Source organism: Protopterus annectens, chromosome 7.part0, assembly GCF_019279795.1.
Source record: "Protopterus annectens isolate FY-2018-M chromosome 7.part0, PAN1.0, whole genome shotgun sequence".
Lineage (NCBI taxonomy): Eukaryota > Metazoa > Chordata > Ceratodontiformes > Protopteridae > Protopterus > Protopterus annectens.
Genome location: NC_056739.1, coordinates 1,842,570,511 through 1,842,580,510, shown reverse-complemented (window position 1 = coordinate 1,842,580,510; position 10,000 = coordinate 1,842,570,511).

The window sequence follows — 10,000 nt, the reverse complement described above, 5'->3', positions numbered from 1 at the left end:
TTACTGCTGCTTAAAAGTGCTTACTCCCACTGTGCCCCATGCTATTTTCTTTAAAAGAAAAAAGGGTTGATAGGAAAGTGGTGAAAAAGAGGCACAGAGAGGGAAAGATAGTGGGGAAAATAACTAAGGATGTGCAGGAAGGTTATAGGGAAGGTACATAGCTGCCCATTTCTTCTACAGCAACAGCTGTGCATATACACTGACTCTGGAGTTAGATTTGGACAATCAAACCCCTGAGAAAGGGGTGAGGGCAACAATAATATGTTGTGATGCCAATTAGACCAGATTACGTGTCCAGTGGGCACATGTGCGAAATGGACAGTTATGTATGGGGCGATATTTTTTTGGGGGAACAGATTGCCCTTTTTTTCAGGTGAGACTGGGATGTTGGGGAGGGATAGTAGGTTTATTTGGGGAGGTAGGTTGGGTAGGTTAACAGACAAGGCAAACAAGATGCATACAGGGGCAGTATATGACACATGTGGAGGGTAGACACCTTGAAGGGGAGGGGTGTTGGAACATTGGAAGCCCATGAGCCCCCTAGTGGAAACAGTGGGACTGATATCCCCACCCATGGGCAGTCACCACTGCACTTTCACAGCCCTGAATGTAGCTGTGCTGTGGGCTGAGTCACAGAGCCAGGCCGACCCTCTAGTTGTGACACATGGCCCTTGAGCTGACGTAGCTGATCTCTGACCTCCCTGCGGAGGTCACTACGCAACACGACCCAGATCTGGCGACGGGTGAGAGGTTCCTGTCCGTACCCGCTCCCAGGGTGGGGACGAGCCCCATCCCCTAAGGTGGTTCCACCTGAAGGTGGTGCAGGACCCATGAACGAGGAGGTCCCAGGTTGGGCCCCAGATGTGCTGGTGCCCAGTGCCACTGGCCAGCTGAGGTGGGACATGTGGGTCTGCTGGGACCGGCCTTCCCAAATGTGCTATAGTGTTTACATTTTATCATCATATGTGAGTTAGAAATAGTCAACACATTCCAGGGTTAGGTATAACAGCATGCATAGATATTCCCATTGAACAGTTGCATTGCAAACGGAATACATGCACATATGGGACCACAGTGGTAATAACAACAGCATACAGGTTCATTGATGGCATCATGCCACCAATGTTGGAATATTTCAATATAGCACATGTATGGAAACAGATTTAAATAATTATCAACCAATAGAACATAGTCAGAACAGTGAAGTCATTGCATACCAGTTGAGGTGGGTATGTAGTTTATTGTTGGAGATATGCTGGAGGGGGAGATGACAATTAACAACTAGCATATTCCTGTAGTCCACATTACTTTCCTAGTCAGTTCTGTTATTTGTACCTGGCAAGTGTTACTACAGTACGCTATAGCCTTAGTTTGGGCAGTGATATGGCTGTCATCATCATTATACATGAACTGGTTTTACCTGCAGTATACACCTCTTACCTGGTATACCTATGGAGCAATTGTTTGTTAACACTAGCTAACTGTTTCTACACATACTCACAGATTCCAGGTTGATGTTGTGCACATAGCTGTCCATCTCTTTCTGCACAGATTCTGGCCATGTCTTGACCACATGCAGGTGAACCGGGACATATCCGGACTTGCCCTCTTCAACCTTTAGTAACTTACCACACTCTAATACAGGCTTTCCTACAGAGTTATATTATGTAGCAGTCTGGGTGACAGTGATCAGTGATAACTTATTATTCAGAGCAACTGCAGCACTCACAATTCCATACAATACCAGAGTAGACAGTACCAGTACAGTGTATCAAGCTTTTTTTTTTTTTATCAGCACAGTGTTCGTATCTGACGTAACTTTGGGAGCAATGTTTGTTAGCACTACCTGAATGTTGCCACAGTGCCAGATTACACATTAGTATTATGCGCATACATCTCACTCTGTTACTATACACATTCTGTTCACAGCTTGACAACATGGGGGTGTAGATAGAACATACTTGGCTTATTACTCTCATAACAGTTTCAGGAGTTGCTAGAGTGACAGGTTTGTTCTCATAAATGTGTGACAATCAGTTGTATTTCCTATTTGCTGCCTAGACATCTGGGATCATCCCGCAGACTTCTCAGGTGGACAGGGTGACAGGCAGCAGATATGGGCCCATATACTGGACATTCTGGTTTTATCTGTACAGTTGTGGGGTATGATTCTGTATGCAGCCTACTTCCACTCCCAGGATTCAGACAATGGCTGTGTCTGCTACAGTTTAAACACTGTCCATCAAAGTTGTGTGTGCTATATAGATATTTCTGTATATCTCCTATATACTTTATGTTTTATAATTCTCCTGTGGTTTTGCATTCTGACCTTGTATTAAAACACTCTTATACAGGATTTCCTAGACAGTTATATTTTGTAGGACAGTGTGGGCAAAAGTGATGAGTAATACCTTATTATTCGAAGCAACTGTATCAGTCACAATACCATACAATTCCAAAGTAAACAGTACCAGTACAGGGTATCATTCTTGTATTTCTGGGCACAGTGTTGGTATCTGACAGACCTGTGGGAGAACTGTTTGTTAGCACTACCTGAATGTTGACCCACATAGTACCAGATTCTACATTACTATTATGCACATACATATCACTTTGTTACTGTACACACTCTGGCCACAGCTTGACAATATGGGGGTGTAAATGGGACATATGTGGCTTCTTACTCTCATAAGGTTTTGGGGAGTTGCTAGTGTGCCAGCGTTGTTCTCATGGATGTGTGTCAACCAGTTTTAATTCCTGTTTGCTGCCTATACGTCTGGGATCATCCCACTGAATTTCCAGGGGGACAGGTTGACAGGCAGCAGATATGGGTCACTTTACTGGATATTCTGGATATATCTGTACAGCTGTGGGGTATGATACTGTATGCAGACTACTACCACTGCCAGGATTCGAACCATGGCTGTATGTGCCAAAAATACAGCAGTTCACTTCTCAGATGCATGTGCTATTCAAATTTTGTTATCTGCCTTTTTACTGTTTTCTATGTGTCTCTCATTTGTACTAATTGGCTTCTGGGGATTACACCAGTCATATACAGTTTTTTCCTATACATTCTATTTATGGTGAACAGTGTGGGTAACAGTGCTTAATACAACAGTACTATTATATGATTGCAAATCTACATTACCATATGATACCAGAGTATACACATGCAGTCCAGCAGTTAGACTTTTAATGTCAGGCTATTACGCTTTTATTTACATACAAACTATATGAGACTCTTCCTGCCATATTCTCCAGTGTATGCAGTACTTGCCTTAAACAATACAGGTTTTATACAGGCAATTAATTTGCAAATACTTTTAGATTTATTTTCTATGACAGCACATGCAAGAGTATTACTGCCCTGCCTCACGTCGCAAACTCTTCAGGCGACTTCCATGGAATTCTTGGTTCACAGCCCGCTCACCTGCAGCTGTGGAGGACATAAGAGGGATATTTAGTCATACCTATCCATGATATACATGAGCGGGCAATTATTGCACACATAGTGGAGGGATACTTACACACAGTTGGAACAGCTCCTGCTATTCTAGCCTCTAAGATCCATTGCTTCAAGAGGTCCCCCTTTTACTGCTTCAGGTCGGCATAGTGATGCCTGATCTGCTCACCAGTTTGGGGTATGTGGCACTGGTGAGGTCACGGGCGAGACAGTCCCAGGCTTCCGCCTTGTATTGGGAACCCTAATACTGGCCCTGCAGCAGTTTCTGCCCATGGTCTTTGACAAAGAGTCCTGCCATGACTCTGGACTCCTGGATACACCAGTGCTGCGCCCGGAAATGCACACCTTCTCCCATTTCTTCCATAGTACCTGCAAGGGGAAGCTACAACCAGTTATGAGATGTATTCCTGCCTGTTGGGTTTAAGTAGGGCCTATTTCCCGCACTTTTCCATGACTGGCCAGTTTTTGAAAAGGCTAGGCTATGGGCAAACCTGCTTACCTAAGGTTGGCATTGTTTAAAGGGGTATAACACTGAGCACATTGAGTTAGCTGGCCTACACATTGCTTACACCTCCTAAGCTGGTCTGTGCAATGCTTAGCGTTGCTTACATTAGACTTTGCATTATATTTTATTTTTCGCTTTGATTTCTTATTCATTACATCTTATATATATGCCTGGTATCCATGATTCATGTGTACGTACACTGCATGGTGTCCTTGTGTTTTATTGGGGACTTCAACACCCTATTACAATTACAGGTCACATCTGGGCTTACTGCTGTACTCCATTTCACATATTTATGTTATGTAATAGGTTATAGATCATATGACTGTATATTGATTCCTTTCACAGGTTCAGTTTGATTTTACTATAGTGAGGACTTGTTTGGTGCTACCTCATTTTTCTGTACTACTGTGATGGCTTGGTGGTTAACTACTATGACTATAGTGTATAGGGTCCTGGGTTCAAGACCTCCAAGGCTGGTTATTTTGTTGCTGGGCAGAACAAGAGCCGTTGGATACAGAGTGATTAAGGTACTTTTGAGCAGTCGTAAGTGGGTTTGTGTGGGTTTGCGTGAGGGTAAGCAATGCTAACCTCTGGTTAAATATGCTTACAGAGAGTTAGCTTCAATATTGCTTAACCTGTGTGCGCATTGCTTACCCCCATGCAAATGGGCTTAAACTCACTTACTAGTGCTTAAATATGCTTACTACTGCTTATTGGTGCTTACACTTGCTTACTAGTGCTTACTCCCACTTACAAGTGCACTGATGTAGACAGTAATATCTAATGGTTCTTGGGAAGGTGGGGGGATTTGGAAGCTGTATGGAGTTGTCACTCATTACACATTTTACATTCCATTTGTATCCATGATTCCTGTGTGCATATACTGTATGGGGCACATGTGCTTATCTGGGGACTTTGCAACATTATGACACTGACACCTCACATGTGCATTTAATGCAGTACTCCAGTTCACAATTATATGTTATTTAGTGGGTTATCCAACTAAAATATTGGTCATAACATGATTTGCCATGGAAAGTGCTGCAGTAGGACTCAAACCGGAAATGCCTGCTTGGAAGGTGAATGCTCTGCCCACTACACTATTGCTCTACTGCTTCATTTGCATATATGTTCCTTGTTATCCTCTTCAGCCATTTAAGCTGCATTAACTGTAACTAAGTGATGGGCACACCCGTGCACCTACGGTTAGCTTTAATCAGATTCTTAATAAAAAAAAAAAAGGTTTGTTTATTTGATTTGTATTTACTATTGCTGTTGTACATGTGGGGAAATGTTGCTGGGGATATGCGGTCACCTATGAGCAGTCTTGTTTATTCCTTTGGCCTTTCTGCAGTTCTTCATTGCAGGGGCATGTATAGTCTGAGAGCTCTACTCTCAGACATGCCCCTTGCACTCTTACACGCTCCTCGTAAGATTAGGAGCTCAGGCAGTGCACCTTCATTAATATGCATGGCGTGCTGCTGTCCTGCTACTAAACAGCCACTTCTGCGCAGGACTAAGCTAGTCCTGCATGGAAGAATATTAACTCCAGGGGTATGTGTTGTGCAATGTTCTGCACAAACACTTCCTAATGCAGTTGCAATATCATGCCATACATGCACAGCATGAAGAATCAGGTCTATATTAGAACATCGAAGTTTCAAAACTTTGAATGTTCTAATATCGAACCCTATTCAGCAAAAGCTGAAAATATCAAAGCAACAGAAAACCAAATTTTTTCCTAGGGAAAGAATTTGGTTGCCCATTTATGTTGCTTTGGTATTTTCAGCACTGTGGTGAAAAGTTACGGGTCGGGTTCAGGAAAGTGTGCAATTGAGTGTGGGTTAGGGTAGTTAGGGTTATGGTGCGGGTTAGGTATGTGTGGGATTGTCTGGATGTGAGGGTTAGGGCGGGTTAGGTGAGTTAGGGTTAGGGCGCGGGTTAGGTATGTGTGCTATTGTGTGGACATGAGGGTTAGGGCGGGTTAGGTGAGTTAGTGTTAGGGTGTGGTTCAGGTAAGTGTGCAATTGTGTGGACGTGAGGGTTAGGGTGGGGTAGGTGAGTTAGGGTTAGGACGCAGGTGAGATGAGTGTGCAATAGTGACAGACCTTAGGGTTAGGGTTTGGGTTAAGGTAAGTGGATAGTTAATGGTGTGTGTTTAGTGTAGGGTTAGGTGTAAGATTTTAGGTGTATGTGTATGGATTGCTGTTTTTTTGGTGTGCTTGTGTTGTGTGTATGTGTTTTGGAACAGCAAATTTTTTCCCTAGGAAAAAATTGCCATTCTGTATGTTCGATGTTTTCAGCTTTTGCTGAATAGGGTTCAATATCAGAACATTCAAAGTTTTGAAACTTTGATGTTCTAATATAGACCCAAAGAATCATATCAGTGCCTTGTAAGAAGCAAACACCTATGCTTTACAGTAGAAATGCTGAAACAACAGCCTCTGCTCTGACAGCAGTGGTAATGATGCCAATCCAAAATACAGGATGCAATAGTGCACATTACAACACTTCAGACAGTGACCTGTGATTCAAAGAACAACAACAACAAAAAATTGAATTTTAAATTTCATTGTTAAGCATTTCAAGTGCTTTTTATGTAGCGTTCAGTACAGTTCATGTTCAGGAAAATGGAGAAATGTTATTTTTAAGACAACAGATAAATAGTATAGACAATAACTTCAACCATATGTCTACACCAGCTAAGTATGTTTTGCAAATTCCTTTGTGACCTGTAGTATTCCCTTCTTTGAGCTTTACAATCCATCTCTTGACTTCTTCCACTTCCATTTTCAAACTAAAGCCATCTTGCTGTCCTTTACACCCATGCTATATACTCATTCATAATTCCCACTAAAAGCATACTTTTCTTGAAAAAGTGCTTCCATATTTGTGTTTTATATAATAATACATATTAAACACAGTCTAGTACCTCCCAATCGTCTTACAAAAATAACTTTCCATTCCTGACTTTAATAATGATTAACATTTCCCCATTTCTGTTTTCTTAAGTCATGTTTCTCTTTTATTAGGAGCATATACTTCCCCTTGCTTGTTTTGTTTCAACATTTACTTCTTAAGAATTTTTGTTTAACCACTTCTTAATTTTTTTTTTTTATATTTTGCTTCTCATTCTGGCAACCCTTATCAAGCAATTCATTAGTGGGTTATAACTTTCCAGGAACAATAGAACTTATTTATTGTTCTGACTATGCTTTTAACTTATTTTAATTTATATTAAATGATGGATTCTCCAACACGGCATTCATCCTTTTCTGTAGGGTTTATCTCCAGAACTGGTCTTCTGATTTATAAATCAATTTTCTTTCTTATCTATTTAATCAGATTTGAGATTTAAATTAGTTTGATACTACTAGTCTGTATGGCTTTTTTAGACTTTGCATATGTAAAACTGTACTTTTTTTAGCAAATGTATCAATTTATTTCATACCCCTCTGCTAATTCAGATGAGGCTATCACATTGTCTAAGACTGAATGTTTATTGTTTCCAGCAAGTAACTCCCATTCTATCATTGTTGCATTCAGAATCACCAAAACCTAAGCTGTTACCAGTTTCATCAATTCCATGCACCACTGATTTACTGTTTTGTCCTTAGAATATCTTACTTACAGATCTGCTTCCCTTTAAATTAACTGCCATAATGCAAAAAATTCAATTATTACATTAAGACTGCCACACATGATTCATGGGCATTGGAAGCATAGACCGAGGGGGAAGGGGCACCCATCCACTTTTGCATCCTACAACTTAGTAAGTACATCCTTGCAGTTGCTAGCAAGTAACAATCTTTAAAAAATACATGAAAAGTCAAAAAATGCCAATTTCTTTTCTTTTAATTAAAATTGGAATAGGATCCAATAGTTCGCACTCTTGTGCTCTGCTTCTGCTGCTGCTTGGCTTCCGAATCCTCGACTTTCACTTGTGCAGGGGGGAGGGGGATCAACTTTAGAATCTGAGGACTGGGCTATACTACAAGCACCACTACACCACTAATCAGGTGCATTGGTCTGCCTCCCCAGTGCCTGACTGACTGAATAGTTCAGTCTGGTCAGGGTTCAGCGGCAGGTCACACAGGTGTACACATTGGCAGTTAAAACCATTGTGCTTGTGTGACCTTACCACGCTTCTTTTCAAGTGATAATCATCTGATGGCCAGACCGACATGAACAGTCCTTGTTCCACTCCTCAATGGAGAGTGATTGAAGTTTATTGTTTGAACAAGAAGAATTGAAGTCCATTGCTGTCAGTGCCATGATGGTAGTGATATGTTAAACAGATTACAGTCTTCTTGAAGACAGTTGCAGCCTCTGCATCTAGTATTTTTGTATTTTATCTATTTTTTGTTTGGTAACCAGATGGGAAAGGCAGTGAGTGAGGGTCTTGGGTCTAAGGCAATGAAGTGATTGTTGGGGAAACATTTTCATTTTAGTGCTTGTGCATATATAGACAAAGTACTGAAGGGGTAGTTGGGGAAAATGTTTAATTTTTGTGTTTGTGCATACATGGACAAAGTATGCAAGGGATCCTTGGGGAAATAATTCATTTTGATGTAATTATGTGCTTACTATGCAAACAAACAGACTACTGAAGAAGTCATTGGGAAAACTGTTTTATTTTTGTGCTTGTGCATACATGGAAAAGTAATTAAGGGAAACTTGGGGTAAACTGATTCACTTTGATGTCATTTGGTGGTGCTTGTGCATACATGGACAGACTACTGAGCAGGTTGTTAGGAGAGATGTTTCATTTTGGTGATTTTGCATACATGGACAAACCTGACTGAAGGGGTAATTGGAGAAAATGTTTCATTTTGGTGCATGTGCATACATGGACAAACCTGGCTGAAGGGGTCATTGGAGAAAATGTTTAATTTTAGTGCTTCTGCATACATGGACAAAGTACGCATGGAATCCTTGGGGAAAATTATTAATTTTGATGTAGTTTTGTGCTTACTGTGCATATAAACAGACTACTGAAGAAGTCATTGGGGAAATGTTTTATTTTTGTACTTGTGCATACATGAACAAAGTACACAAGGGATCCTTGGGGGAAATGATTCATTTTGATGTAATTTTGTGCTTACTATGCATACAAACAGACTACTAAAAACGTTGTTGGTGAAAATGTTTTATTTTTGTGCTTGTGCATACATGGAAAAGTAATTAAGGGAACCTTGGAGAAAATGATTCACTTTGATGCCATTTGCTACTTACATGCATACATGGGCAAACTGCTTAAGGGAACCTTGGGGAAATGATTCATTTTGTTGGCTTAATTTCTAATTCTATAAGAAATGTATTGCAATTATCCTTAAAGAAATTTAGCTTTTATCATACTGATGCTCCTGTAATAGTAGTAAATACCTTTAAAAATGTGCCCTTTTTAAAGCACTAAGTGCCCCTCTGCCCCACCCCCAGTCTTGAACAGCTTCCGACACCTATGACATAATTATTTTTTTACCTTCTAGTCATACTTTTTTCTATAACTTGTGACTTTTTTTTTCAACATGCCTAATAATTACTGAACATGTTATTCAAATGTGAATTATACATATTAATATGTACCAAGCCATTATTAAACTTCTAGAGCAAGTGTCTTCTGGGTGTAACCTTAATCACTTTTGGCTCAAGATTGCTGGATACTTTAACTATTGTATACAGTCCTCCACAACTTGTCCATGCACTTTACCTTTTACTGCTTGACTTATAATTATAATTTTTAAATGCAAAATTATTTATCATCTGAGTGTCCTGCAGATTTATAATTTGAAACTTCTTCACATACACTATCAAGTCTTGTCACCTAGTTTTCCAGTAAATACTGAAATACTCCAAGATGCTAGGACAATATCCGCTTTGTTATTTTTAAACTCTCCAAGACTGTTAACTTCTGTTCATTTCAGATATGCTGTAATTCCACATTTAGTCATGAATTCTTCAACCACCATACCCAAAAGATTAATTTTTCTCAGATTTTTAACTTCTGTTTTGATCATACTATACAG